Consider the following 14,896-nt stretch of genomic DNA (forward strand, 5'->3'; position numbering starts at 1 on the left):
ATAGGGTTTGATTCCATGGTGGTCTCTGTTTAAATATCATACAGGTGGATCAGGAGGAAGCTTGTAAGTTTTCTGCCTGTACTCCTGCCCTCCTTTTTCAACCCTTTTTTCCACCCATTTCTTCAGTGAATTGCTTCTGGGTTGTCCGGAGGCATAGGTGGAAGAATACCCAGAACACATATCCCTTCTGGCTGCAGGCCATGATTACAGCAAATAACTCACTGATAAATTGGGTATGGGGATAAGCTTGTTAGTTTCATAAGTATTCCAAATCACTCTCCCAACCTCTTAATCAGTTAGAAAGACTGTTGAGTTTTCTAGATTTGGGTTTTTCAATCAATAATAACTATTTTTCTCCCTGTGGCTACATCTTCTAAAACCCAACAGAGGTTTTGGTTTTCTGGTCTGACCTGTTGTGGTAACTGTGATATTTTCAGTTTTCTTGTTTAAAAAGAAAAGAAAAGAAAAGAAATAGCTTTTGAACAAAACCCAACCATTTTATCACTAAGGACAAAAAACGACATATGTGAATAGTACCAGTCTTTGCCCCTTTAAAAAAAAAAAAAAATCAGATTTAATTTTCTGATACTGACAAATCTGAACTTTGCTGAAGCTGAAACCCTATCTTTATCTGAGAAGCATGTGAATAATCTGTTGAAATATTCACATGAGGCAACATTTTAAATGTTGGATTTAAAACTATGCCTTGTCTTGTAGGCATATCATCCTTGTTTTAAATAAAAAGCTGGTTTTATAAAGAAATTCTGTTATTGATTTATTTTATAATATTTGTATGCTGCCTCAGTTGGATTATTGATTGATTGATTTGATTTGATTTCTATAGCTTCAATTGGAATATTTATTTATTTGATTTCTATAGCCCAGAGTAAGTGACTCTGGGCAATACACAACAAAGGTATAATGCAAAACAAAGAAAACCATCTCCAATCAACATCCACATAAATCAACATAATAACCTACGGTTTTTCACAATTGTACTATAGGCAAAGGTCCATTGAAACTTAATGGCTTGCAAGGCCTTCTGGAATGAGAGAAAGCTTGAGGCCAAATGTATGCCATTGTCACTCCAGGTCCAACTCAGGTACAGTTTCTTCATCTTCCTCAGCTCCTTGATAAATGCTGTCTGAGATAAGGAATTGGTCAGAGGTACTTATAGGAACAATCTCTTTAAGTGTACTGGCCATCTCTGAGTTCTGGAGACTGAGCAGGCATGAGTTGGAATTGACTCACAAATTGTTGAGAAAATTCCCAAGTGTCCTTTGAAAACCTTCTGGATTCATTCAGCCTCTGGGACAGGCCGTCTTAACAGGTCCTCCACCCCCAAAGAGATCCAGAGCACTCCCAATCTGCAGTTTGACCAGTAAGTGAATTGATCAAAATAAAAGATATCATGTCCTCCATATTGAGATCATGTCTCACCTGCTCCAACAAGATTCAGCACGTACCTATGTGAGTCAGGGCTGTAAGTATTTGTGACAAACCTTTGGTAGTAATGAATTCATGAGCTATTTTGGAGCCTTGTCACAGAACAGGGAGGTTGAAGTTGCCCAAGACCAGATGCCTCAAGGATTCTAGCACAAGCCCTGAAATATTGTCCAGGAGCAAATAAACACTGCAGTGGATTCATACACAATCACAGCCATCCCTCTTCTCAACCATGGCATTGAGGACCTAAAATCAAGAAGGACAGGATTCCAACAGGGCTACATACACATCACTGTCCAGCTGTGACTCAGTCATGCATGCCAGATCTGTGCATAAACAGTGTCTGTGAATGAACCATGAACACTTTTCAGCAGCAGCCAAAGACCAAAATGCCCAACAATTTGGCCATAGAAGCCAAGGGCTGGGGCAACTGGCACAGAAAAAGGGACCTGTACCAATGTTTAGATCCCCTTTCTGTAAAAGCTTCTTCAATATCTCCAACCATACCTTTCTCTGCCCATCACAGTCATAATATGCCCTCCCAACAGTGCACCCCAATAACTTGGTCTAGCCCTCTCCTGTTCAACCCAGTTTAATTATTTAACAATGTCATGAATTATGAGATCCCAGAAAATTAGCTATTCACCAGCCAGGTAAAGCATATTTCAACTATTGGGCATGCAATGTAATAATGTATTCTATCTGCAAATTAAATAGAAGTAATTTAGTTTCTTAGAAAAAAGTAGACGCAATTTAGGGCACCGAACACCACTTCTGTTGCAGAAAGAAGCCTTTCTTTATTTAATGTTGATTTCATTGTTGCTTGGCCTTGTTTTACAAAGTGGAGCCTCCATGCTGCACTGTGTGAATTACCTCTTGTTATTAGTACCTAATAAAAACTGGTGCTGCCTATTGTCTTTTGTATTTATTTTTGTAGAACATTGACTGAATGCCTCCCACAACTCAGCAGCATTTGGCTACTTTTTTTCTGCCATAAAAATCTGTGTTTTGTATGAACCATTCTTCTATCAGGCTCAGACATTCTATATCAGACTTTATTGAGGAAAAAAATAAAATAGACAAAGCTCTGACTTGCCATTATGCCTGTACATTAATCCACCCAAAAACACTTTTGCAAAGCTTCCATTCTTTATAATAGACTCAAGAAAGAAGAGTGGCTGCTATTACTATTGTTTTGCTTTCTTTAAAAAAAAGCAGCTTAATTTAATTTTCCTTTAAAACAATAGACTCTAAAATACAGGTAGCATTAATAAAGAAAACTGAATAGACTATGCCCTTAAAAAGAAAAAGCCCACATAATATAAGAATTAGTATAACAGATGAAGCATATCCAATTCACCTCCTGCACAGATGTAGGAAAGGGACAAGGAGATGGCTTTATCTCCAATGTGCATTTAATTAATATTTTCTCATTCTTATGAAATATTCCATATAGTTTGAGCTTTATGACTAACCCATTCATATTTTGCAATTATTGTTTTGAATTTATTTTGAGAGCAATGGTGCACTAGAAGCAGAAACTCTAGATAGATCCATGCAAATAAATAGGTGCTCAAAAACAGAAAGATTTTGGAGCTATCTGCTTTAAATAGTTCAAGCCATTTCATATTTTCCCTTGACAAATGTATAGCTTATTTGGTTCATATTTTATTTTAATACGAAAGGAGGCATAGTTTATCACTATTACTATTGTAGTCAGATTCAGGGACAATATGTTTATAAAGAACTATCATCTCACAAGCCTAATTATCTCTAATGGCCACCTGAAGTATGAAGGGCATTAAAATGGGTCAGTTGCCACACCATTGAAAGGGAGAAACCCTATTGGGAGGATATGTCCATCACGAAGACCCAGATTATGCTCACAGAGGGTGAGGCCAACAAATGTGTATTGAAAGCAATGTTCTTGACATAGCAAGCTTCTAAAGATTCCAGGATAAGGAAAGCACTGAACGTATTGAATTCTGATTCCATCCAGTGTGAGGCCACTGAATCAGGCTTCTTGTCTATTCTAGCACTGGTGGGAGGAAAAATAATTCACCTGCAGGCAATGAAAAAGAAAGAATAACCCCTTCATGGATTTAGCTAGTGCAATCTAGTAGACTTTTGGAATGATTATTCAAATCTCCAAGCTCAGAGTACTGTTATAGGATATTGGTAAGACTTACTGTGTGATTTCCTCATCCCATTGATCCTGGAGGAAGCAGGATGCTACATTAGAAATGATTTTGGTCTCTTCAGCAGGATTCAGTCCTCCCATTCACCCTGCTGCCTCTATAAACTGGCAAATGTGATCTGACTGTGGTTTGATGGTTTCTTCTGGTCAAAACAAGCCAGATAGGAAACCCACAGGTTTTTTGCTTATTTTGTTTTTTAATAGCATAGGAAGACATTTTCTGTAGGCTGCAGTATAACCCCATACATCTCCCCTGGTGTGTTCCAGACTTCTTGTTCTTTTAGAATATATTTAAAATATTATTTTAACTAAAGAAGTAGGAAGCTGTTACCTTGTAAAGCAAAGCATCATCCTTTACCATCATATTTGTTTGCCTCAAGAACCAAGGCGCTGAGGCGCTTAATGTGCATTCAGGTAGATGACAATTTTGTGACCGATCATGTTCATCATGGCAAGTCTCCATAACTGCCACTTTTTAACTACAACCACTCTGAAAATTACAAATATACCAGGCTATCAGAAGGCTGACTATCCTTATTTATAGGTTGCCTCACTTCCATCATGCTGGATTCAGACAGCATGCAACCTAAAAATAAACCATGAACAGGTGATGTATAGACACTCCCTTAAAGGAGAGCACATTTATTAATGTAATCATCTATATAGTAGTAGTTACTAAGTAAACACGATTTGATTATGGAATCTTTGTAAATAGAATAAGTTTAAATGCTAGTTAAAAATAACTTATCAGGCACTTTTGTACTTCAGGCACCTCCACTGCTAAGATAATATCCTTTAGAGAAAATTTCCAAATAAATTGGTTTTCACAACAGAGTTGTCTGTAACTCAAAATTAGAAAAAGTTTCCCCCACTATAAAAAGTGTAAATACATTGACATGTAAGTAGAATCTTCAACTATAAACATGCTACATCTCCAAAGATTCTAGTAGTAGAATTCTTAGCTCAGAGTGAACCTAATTTGTTGTTATAAAACGTTTTTAGTATAGTAATGGCATGCTCACTAGAACTATGCTAGATTTATATTTAGACATGCTTAGTTTAGATCCTTCAAAATTAATTATTTAAATTACTCATGACTAACAGGCCCAGTGTGTTTGATGGACACCAAACAAGGATTTTATTTTCTTGTGGAATTATCAATCCATGGATGTTAAAATAAACAAAAAAGAATATGACAATTTTCCCTCCTTGCTGCTTTTTAAATATATATATATATATATATATATATAATAAAATATGTTATATGGAACTGATTGGAATCAATAGGATTGCTCTAGGAATCTTATGAATGCAACTTCTGCAGATTATCAGGAAATCAACAGGAATCTGTTCCTGAGCTTAAGGTAGATTCTCCAGGCTTAATTAATAAAATTTGCATTGATTGCATTTTTTTCTTTGTGTTAGGAGTAAATATCCTAGTCAAACACACTGATATAAAAGATACATAGAAGCTGTTTGTCCTTAAAAGTTTAATTGATATTAAATTTAATTTGATATTGAATTGAAGTTAATATAGAAAAAAAACACATGTCCATGGGCCTTAAAAACAAGATTCCAATATCAACTTCTAAATGAAAATGCACACTTGTCCATATACTAATCCATTGCTGGCATGGGGATTTTGATCAGAAGCTAGAACTTGCAAAGAGTACCTCATTTAGACCAAGGGAAGCAGCAGCTATACAATGGACACACACACTTTGGGAAGGAACTGTTGGCCATTGATGAATCACATGTATTGCTTGTGGAAAGTCCCAGTTTCATTCCCTGGCTTTTCCAAACAGTGGAAAAGCCCTGGAGAGCTACTGCAAGTCAATATAAACATTATGGAGTACAAATAACTATTGACATGAAATGGTATAAGTCAATGTCCTTTTCAGTCAACATAAAGTGAGGGGGAGAGGGTTGAATATGCACATTTTCAAAAGCAGAAAAGCAGTGAATTGAATTCTGATGTTTAAATACTGTCCTGGGGGATCTTGTGTCATGTCAAGGACTGTCAAAAGGATAAAGAATCATGGAAACCTAAACAATTTTCCAATTTCCACACATTAACAATATAGTGCTGAATAAGCAGATCTCTTGCTTATGTCTACTTATGGCTTCCTGCCCATAACATCTTAGATCAGAAGAACATGACAAGCAGAAGTAATAAATGCAGTGCAATAAACTAACATAGACTTCTGCCTGCTATTGTATTTAACTCTGATATATATTATACTCATAATCATTCCTATAAACAGATATGTCAGGCCATTAAGGCAGTACCTGAAATACATGCAATATGCCTGAAGAAAGCAGATGGGATCCCATCAGTTTGGCAGGAACCTGGAGAAATCAGCTGCTAGGTGGAGTTCCATGGCTGCTTCGTTTTGCTGTTGGTCTACATCCAACTAGGAAACTAAGTCTGGAACAGATGGCAATTAATTTTGGACAGAGTTGAAGAGATTGGTGAGTTTAAAAGAGCTATACATTCACCTCCAAGCCCCTTGGATTCTTCTCCCAAAGTCATTGTTAATGTTTTCAAAATATGGGAGAAATTACTTTGCAATCTTCCTGGAAGCTTCGCTCAAAAGGCTGAATATTTCAGACTTGAATTTAACAATGCGCATGTCAGAAAGATATATTCTGGCTATTTCTCTCCTATCATTGTATAAATAGAGAAAACAATTAAGAATGGTCAGGGATCCAGAGAATGGAAACAAGAGTAGCAATGGGTAATTGTATCATTGAACCAGGTGGTTGTAGGAAACAGCTGGTGGCACTTGAGGCTATCCTAGCCTTATCTTTGGGCATCCTTAGTGATGAGAAGTGGAAGATGTCACAGTCAATGGTTTGAAAGTGTGTGTTTGCTGAGAGAAGAATTACTGTCCTGCTGCTATCAGCACTCCCTGCCTACTCTGGAGTGATCACCTATTCAGCTGCAGCAAAGGTGTGTAGAAGAAGAATAGCAGCAGAAAGGAAAACAAAATAGTCTTTCTGGGAAGGGAAGGAGAGGAGAGGAGAGGAGAGGAGAGGAAAGGAAAGGAAAGGAAAGGAAAGGAAAGGAAAGGAAAGGAAAGGAAAGGAAAGGAAAGGAAAGGAAAGGAAAGGAAAGGAAAGGAAAGGAAAGGAAAGGAAAGGAAAGGAAAGGAAAGGAAAGGAAAGGAAGCCCTTTGAGGGTGAAAGGCTCTTTAGAAGGGCTCCATGATAAAGTCCTATTTGTAACATAATTCCCCACACTATCCTGCTATTATGGTCAACCTTACAAATGGACATCTTGGAGACAAGAGGAGCAAATGCCACTCAGTGTCACTTTGCTGAGATACAACCTCCACTCTTTTTATCCCTGGATTTTGACATTGCATGCAAATACATAAGGGGTGGAACTTAGGTCATAATCAGGTCTGGTTGTTGCAGATTCCCATGATTTTACATACTATTAGATTATGCTAAAACAATTAACAGTGTGCTAAAAAACTGAACAAGAAAAATCTATTTCCCATGGTCAGTAATGGGGGTGGGGTGTAGAATCCAACTTGACCTTTTCACAACCAGCCGTCCCTGCACCGCATCATAGATGGGCAAGAGGATGGTCCCACAAAGATCCAAAAAATGCTACAAAGGAGCACAGTAAGATTTTTATGATCTGCAAGACCATTGCTTTTCAATCTTCTGAATCACGGGATGACATCACAAGAATATATATAGATATATATGAATATATATAGATATAGATATATATATATCTTCATTTTGTAAAACTGCTGTTTGCTCTCTGCACAACTCACCATTCTCTAGTTAAAATTTTTCCTCCTCCTCCTCCTCCTCCTCCTTCTCCTTCGTTGCTAAAGTTACACTGAAATCTTACATTAATTTATATCCATGAACAGGAAGGAAAAAAAATATTGTGATGTTTCACATAGTGAAATCTTATTCATGATCAATATTTCATATTCACTGTGGCCTTAGCTATAGCCCTGAGTTTTGTTCAGTTTCTCCTGCCAAATTCTTCCCTCTAATTGCCCATGGGTCCCTTTATTACAACATCTCTGTTGAACTGTAACTGCTTTGCTGAACATGGAAAAATGATCAGATGTTACAAGTGAGAACTTCACTTTTATTTTATTTTATTTTATTTTATTTTATTTTATTTTATTTTATTTTATTTTATTTTATTTTATTTTTCGCAGTGGGGAGGGCAACAAGCTTTGTGTTTCCCTTCCTTCCTGATGTCTGACTGCTTATTTGCTCCAGTATCAAGTAGAACAAATGTTAACTACTGTTAAATCACAATACAAAGTGTCATTTAGCTACACATATCTAGTCCCACAGAATTACAGTCACCTACACTTCTGAAATCTAGGGCCAAGCTGTGCATAATAAGATAGCACTTAAACCTGGCTTCAGCGTTACACTTGGTTTTAACATTGTGGCACATAGAGATTTTACAGTCAGCTCACTAGTCTCCCAAGCTCCATAAGCTGGAATGTATGCTCCACCTAAGTCTCAAAGGACTCCTTTTCCAGTACTGGGAGTAAAGATGGGAAGTTAAAGAGAAAGCAATGACAGACTGTAGGTGCAAGACAGTAGGCAATTAATGTTTCTTCATGAAAACTGTCCTTCCCAATGAAAAAAATAATAGCTTGATTCCTGGCTGATTGTATTGCCATCGAATGCTTAGATCAACTGTAAGGCAATGTTCATATGTATGACTCCTCCAGTGCTGCTTCTGCTACAGTGACTATGAAACTCAGTGTACATGCCTCTGCGGCTTTGCAGTCCGCATCAGGGTGGGCCACTCATGGGTTCTCGACAGGCGAGAGTGAAGACAAACACGCAGGTTTTCCTCGAGGTGAGTGAGCCCAGAGCGTGTTCTGAACTACTCTTTTATTGGGTATTACAAGTCAGGAAGCAGGTTGTGGGGGCAGGTTGTGGGGGCATATAGCCTTTTATAGTCATGCAACAGCTTTAAGCAACACTATTGGTTTATTCTATGTTTCCTGTATAGCCTGTCATGGTTATACGTTTCCCTACTTGCTTACGTGGCATCAGGTATTTCTCAAGCAGTGATCGCCTTATCGTGCTTTTAGGTGCTTTTATTATCTGGTACCTTCCCTCATCCTAGGTTTCTGGTTCGTGTGCCGGCCACTGGCCTGTCCACACTGCAGAAGCCTGAATCAAGTTTCTGATAAGCAAGCATTTTATTCCAACATCTCCTCCGTTTTTGTTTTAAAAGTAAAACTGGTGGATTCCAACTCTTCATCAGAGTCTAATATGCGGAGGGATGCTTTTTCCATATTTTCTCCAGACCGTATTGGTTGGTAATGGTGGCGTTCCAGTACCATATTTTCCAAGGCACCTATTTTAGTTTCCACAAATTTTGTTAGGCGAGATAAAATGCAGGGGCCTAATGTACATGCAAGGAGTAGCAATATCAGTGGTCCTGCTATGGTACCTATCAGGGTGGTCAACCATGGGGAAAAGTTGAACCAGGATTGAGACCATCCTTGCTGACCCTCCCTCTCCTTTTTACGTTTATCCAGGCCCTCCCTGAGTTTGGTCATGGAGTCCTGCACTATGCCAGAGTGATCTGCATAGAAGCAACATTCTTCTCTTAAAGCCACACATAACCCCCCCTCTTTTAGAAAAAGTAAATCAAGGCCTCTTCTGTTCTGCAAGACCGCTTCTGAGAGGGAGGTTAGGGATTTTTGTAAGTGAGAGATCGAAGTTTCTATTCTCTCTAAGTCTTCATCGATGGCTGCCCTAAGGTGGTGATATTGGACATACTGATTTGCAAAGGATGCTATCCCAGTTCCTGCTCCTGTTAGGCCAAGTCCTACCAAGAGAGCTACTGTGAGGGTGGAAATGGGTTCACGCTTGTGTCTTGTGAGTTCTGACCCTGAGTGAATGTTGTAAACTTCTTCTTCTGTGTGGTAGTATATGCGTGGCATGACCTGGACAAGGATGCAAAAACCTTTGGTGCTTATTACATGACCATGGGCACAGGCCGTGAGGCCTGTAGAGCAAGCCCACCATCCATCTGTGGGTGGTATGTAAAAGAGTGTTGTATCAACCTCACTATGTGTTGTGTTGCAGTATTGTTTATACTGTGTGGGTACCTGTCCAAGGCAGGTTCCCTTGCCTGAGATTGACTGCAATGTTTGTGAGCCATGTTTCCATCTGCATGCCTTGTCATTCGAGGAAGTTGTGTATGGAGAAACAAGCCCTACAGCCTCATAATATGGGGGTCGAACATCGTAGCAAAACCAGCAGGCTGTAGTAAGGTTGGGATTGGTGTCATTGACCATGTGATAGGTGGCTGTGACAATGTCCCAAAGAGGGTTCCCAGGGCGGCTCTGTGAAGGGGAAAAAGAATAACCGATGGAAGTAGGCGAACTTTTCCCGGGGGTGGGTTGTGGGGGTGGCTCCCTGCGGTTGGCTGGTATTGTCTTGGGGCCCACCGGTACTGGGGGTTCTATGGGGGTTTGTGTTAGGCGTATAGTAAAAATATTCCCCGGCTCCCCGGTTTTATCATGAACCCGGCCTCCCCAAGTGACCCCTGACTGCCACCCCGTGTGTCGTTTTCCCTCAGCGGTGAAAGAGATTTTAACCGGATTACAATTAACATATGTTCCAAATTGGTTTTGCTCACATCGTACGTTCTCACCAGTCCGTCTGAGTGTAATAAGATCACCTCTGAAAGGGGGGTTCCATGTTATTTCTCCCGTGGAGACGCAGCTCCAGTCCGCACAAAAGTAATCGTTTTCCCCACCACACTTCTTCCGGTATGTTGTTGCCCTGACATGGCCGGGGCAGACATAAAGGGGCCATCTCTTGATCCATCTGTGGCTAACCATACCCGGTCTGTTGGGAGAAGTGGTGGTGTCCATCATCACTCCAAAGTCAAAGTACAGGTCAGGAAACCAGGACCCCGGCACCGCCATAGATGAAGTGGAGTTCAGGATGTCTGCGTGTGCGTCCAATACCGCCCACGTTAGGTTCTGGGGTTGATGGGGATTGTGCTGCGCATAGTTAGGTGCGCAGAGGGCAACGCTCAGTAGCTGAAGGGCAACCGGGAACCACAGTATTCTTCCCAATTGAGGCAGATGTGACATTTTGATTGAGGCCCTTCCCTTGGTCTACCTTCTGTTGTCCCTGCTGTCCTCTTCCTCGGCCGTACGTTGAGGGTCAGCTTCCGGAGTGACACCAGTAAGGCCTCTTATGTGGGGAGGAGGAGGGGCGTCTTGGGCGTCCGGCGAAAGCGGGAGATGACAAGGACGGACGCAGCGACCAGGGACCCACAGAACCTTATCGGGAAGCTGAATGGCCGCGTAACCTCGACCCCAGGTGATGAGTTGCGCAGGCCCTCTCCAGGCGGGGTCTCGCAGGCAACGATAGTAGACAAGTGGTCGTTGGTGGTCAGCGGCAGGTTGTGAGGCAAAGTGACGACAAGCAGCAGAAGTGGCAGGTAGTCCGGTCAAGTTGAGAAAGTTAAGAGTATAGAGGCAAAGGTTGAGAATGTCTTGCACCGCTGGGAGGCTAGGGGGCCCTTTCCCCTTTGTTTCTATATATCTGTCAAGAGCATGTTTTAAGGTCTGATTTGCTCTTTCAATTATGGCTTGACCTTTGCTGTTGTATGGTATGCCGAATTTGTGTGTGATTCCCCATTTCTGGCAAAAGGCGGCAAAAGCACTGCCTATATAGCCAGGCCCATTGTCTGTTTTAAGTTCTTTTGGGCGTCCCAGCGTTGCAAAGGTTCGAATACAATGATTAATAATGTGTTTAGAGGCTTCGCCCCTTTGAGGGGTGGCCATGATGAACCCCGAGTAAGTGTCAATGGAAACGTGTAAGTACTTCCATGGGGAAAAAGAAGCATATTGGGTAACATCCATTTGCCAAATTTGGTTGCACTCTGTCCCCCTGGGGTTAACTCCCATGGGCACAGAGTGCGCTTGTTTGCTACAGGTGGGGCATTGCTGTAAAATTGCAGTGGCCTCTGTAGCAGAAATTTTGAACTGCTGAATGAGCGCCTTTTTATTCTGGTGGAAATAGGAATGACTTTCCCACGGAGTGGGAGAGGAAAAGGCAAAAATGAGTGGGGAGGAGGATGCAGCTGCGGCCGCAGCGTCGGCCACGCCATTCCCTTCCTGGAGGATACCAGGGAACGGTTGGTGACTACGAATGTGTGCAACAGGGAAAGAATGAGTCCTTTGAGAAATGAGGTGTTGTAAGGACAGAAACAAAGATAGAAGAGTTGGTTCGATAGAGGGGGATAAGTAGGCTTGATAAATGGAGGAAATAATTTGGGTCCGGCAGGGCGTGACACAGGAAGTGCGTCTTGTGGCGCGAGGGAGGAAGAAGAAGGCGGAAGCAAGGTTGTGGTAATGGCGGAGGCCAGCGCAGCCATTTTGTGGCTGGTGGTTCCGACAATACGACATGCTTGGAGAAAATCAGCCAGGGTGATGCCAGGTTTGTTAGCTATGGGCTGGAGCACCTTTTGACAGTCCGAATTAGCATTTTCATAAGCCAATTTCATACACAGTTCACCTCTAGCATCTACGTTGTCAATTTGGCGTTCTAATGCAACTTGAAGGCGACTAATAAAGGAAGAATAGTCTTCTATAGGCGATTGAATTATTTTAAAAAAGGTTTGCAAAGGTTTGCCCTGATTGTCATCAACCTTTCGTAAGGCTGCTAAGGCACAATTTTTAATAATAGGAAAAGCAGCTCTATCGGAGTTTTGCTGTTGTGCGATAGTGCTGATGGTGCCAGTCCCCAGGACATCGTCAGCAGTAACATTTTGAGGGAGTCCAGCATTTATGGCAACGGCAGCCTGTTTGCCGTACTCCGAATTCCAAATTACATATTGAGCAGGGGTTAAAATCATGCCAAAAAGCGACTGCCAATCTGCAAGCAACATTTCCACAGCAGCAGTAGAAAGCGAAGTAAGCAAGCCCAGAACATAACGCGACTGCAGGCCATAATCTCTAACAGCACTTTTAATCTCTTTGATTTGTTTGTAATCTATGTGCGTATGCACCGGCTGGCCGGGAGCGCCCGCAGCAGCTCCGGCGGGCACCACCCAGGTCACCGGAAACATTGCACACGCTTCAAGATCCTCAGCAGAGAGTTGACCTGACTGCTGAGCAGTCTGCATAGCTCTGATTATGTGACCCCCCCTTTGAGGTTTTATAGTAAGGGGGGAGCTTGGAGCCATGGGAGCCGTGGGACCATTGGCTGGATCAAGGCACCCAGAACCTGCTGACATGGGAAGTAAAGTGGCCGGAGAATTTTTAACAGAATCATACGGGGGTGGTATGGGTTCTGCCGGCATTTGGTTTTCGAATTTATGGTGAATCATTAAGCATTCCATGACCACACGCCATGAGGTCAGAATTTGGACCGGGGCCCTAGGGGCCGCGTGGAAGTATTCCCCCAATTTTGTCCATGTGGATATTTTCAGTGACCCTTTTTCAGGGTATGATGGACATTGTTGCCAAATGTAAGACAAAAGGCCAATTAATTCTTTGTTTTTCAAACGGGGGAGGGTTTTGCCTCCGTTTGAAGAAATTTTAGAGGAAGATTCGGTTAATTCCCTCAATTCCTTCAGATGCGCTGTCTGTTGTTGAGAGAATTTTCCGCCCATACTTACGAATATCCAGCCGTGTTTCAGACGGGACGAGTGCACAGCTCCCCTCGAGCGAATAAGTAAGGACGGTCCGAGACGCACCTCGTGAAATCACGCGATCACGTCGGGGTCACCACAATGCGGCTTTGCAGTCCGCATCAGGGTGGGCCACTCATGGGTTCTCGACAGGCGAGAGTGAAGACAAACACGCAGGTTTTCCTCGAGGTGAGTGAGCCCAGAGCGTGTTCTGAACTACTCTTTTATTGGGTATTACAAGTCAGGAAGCAGGTTGTGGGGGCAGGTTGTGGGGGCATATAGCCTTTTATAGTCATGCAACAGCTTTAAGCAACACTATTGGTTTATTCTATGTTTCCTGTATAGCCTGTCATGGTTATACGTTTCCCTACTTGCTTACGTGGCATCAGGTATTTCTCAAGCAGTGATCGCCTTATCGTGCTTTTAGGTGCTTTTATTATCTGGTACCTTCCCTCATCCTAGGTTTCTGGTTCGTGTGCCGGCCACTGGCCTGTCCACACTGCAGAAGCCTGAATCAAGTTTCTGATAAGCAAGCATTTTATTCCAACATGCCTCTATGGGCCATATCTTAAGAATCCACCTAGAAGGAAAAAAAGAAATAGGAACATGGGTATATTTAATATTTTAGATGCTGACTTGGATAAATATTTGAATAAATACCTTGGAATAAGTGTAATTTTAATAAATGATTAACCAACTCTTCTCTGAGTTTAAAATAATTTAAGATACTCTGAAGCTAGCTCCAAGGGTTCAAAGACACAGTAGCATGGAAGGAATTTGGAGTCCTATGCTCTTATCCTCACACTCTACATGTTGCCTGGAAATGTCTACAGTGACATCATAATTGGGTATAAATGGACCATATGAACCACTGAAACTGTATTTATCCAACAAAGCTATAAGGTCATTGCCCATGGAAAAGTAGGGTGGGAAAGATAGAGATGTATCTTGCTTTCTCATCTTACTTCTTCATTTCCAATTTTTGAATGCCTGAAGAATGTTCTGAAAAACATTTGGAATCCAAGTCAGACCAAAATGAAAACCAACAATCAGTATTCATTCAATTCACAATGGATAGAACAAGAAAAATAAAATGTAAGATGGCAAATTATGTAATATAAAATATGCCTTTGTGTAGTTTTCTTTTTCACTTGACTGTATCCAAAATAATGATACAAATAAATTTAAATAAAGTTTCCAGGAGGCCTCCAATCAGTAGGTTAAAAAAAAAACAAAACAGAGAGATAAACTGAAAGATGATTGGCCTGTATTGTCTTGATCTTGGCAGACTTTTGGGTTGTGTGGTAATGGGCTGGATAACTCAGAGAATGAAGCTTAAAGCTTCATTCTCTAAGTTATCCAGCCCATTACCACACAACCACATTAAATGTGGCATTTTATCATATCTTCTACTCAACTTCTGGAAATTGTAAAAAAAAACAAACAGGAAAGCAATTTTCTAAAATCCAGACACTGATTAAATTATAATTATAGTTTTTAGTGGATTATATTATCTGTTGAATAACCAATGTACTTTGAAAGTATGTACACTTTATCATATTTAGTGCTGTTTCTTCTTAGCCTTT

This window comes from Python bivittatus, unplaced genomic scaffold (genome assembly GCF_059951505.1).
Source record: "Python bivittatus isolate LINGU-HERP-01145 unplaced genomic scaffold, Pbiv_v1 ctg000480_np1212, whole genome shotgun sequence".
Lineage (NCBI taxonomy): Eukaryota > Metazoa > Chordata > Lepidosauria > Squamata > Pythonidae > Python > Python bivittatus.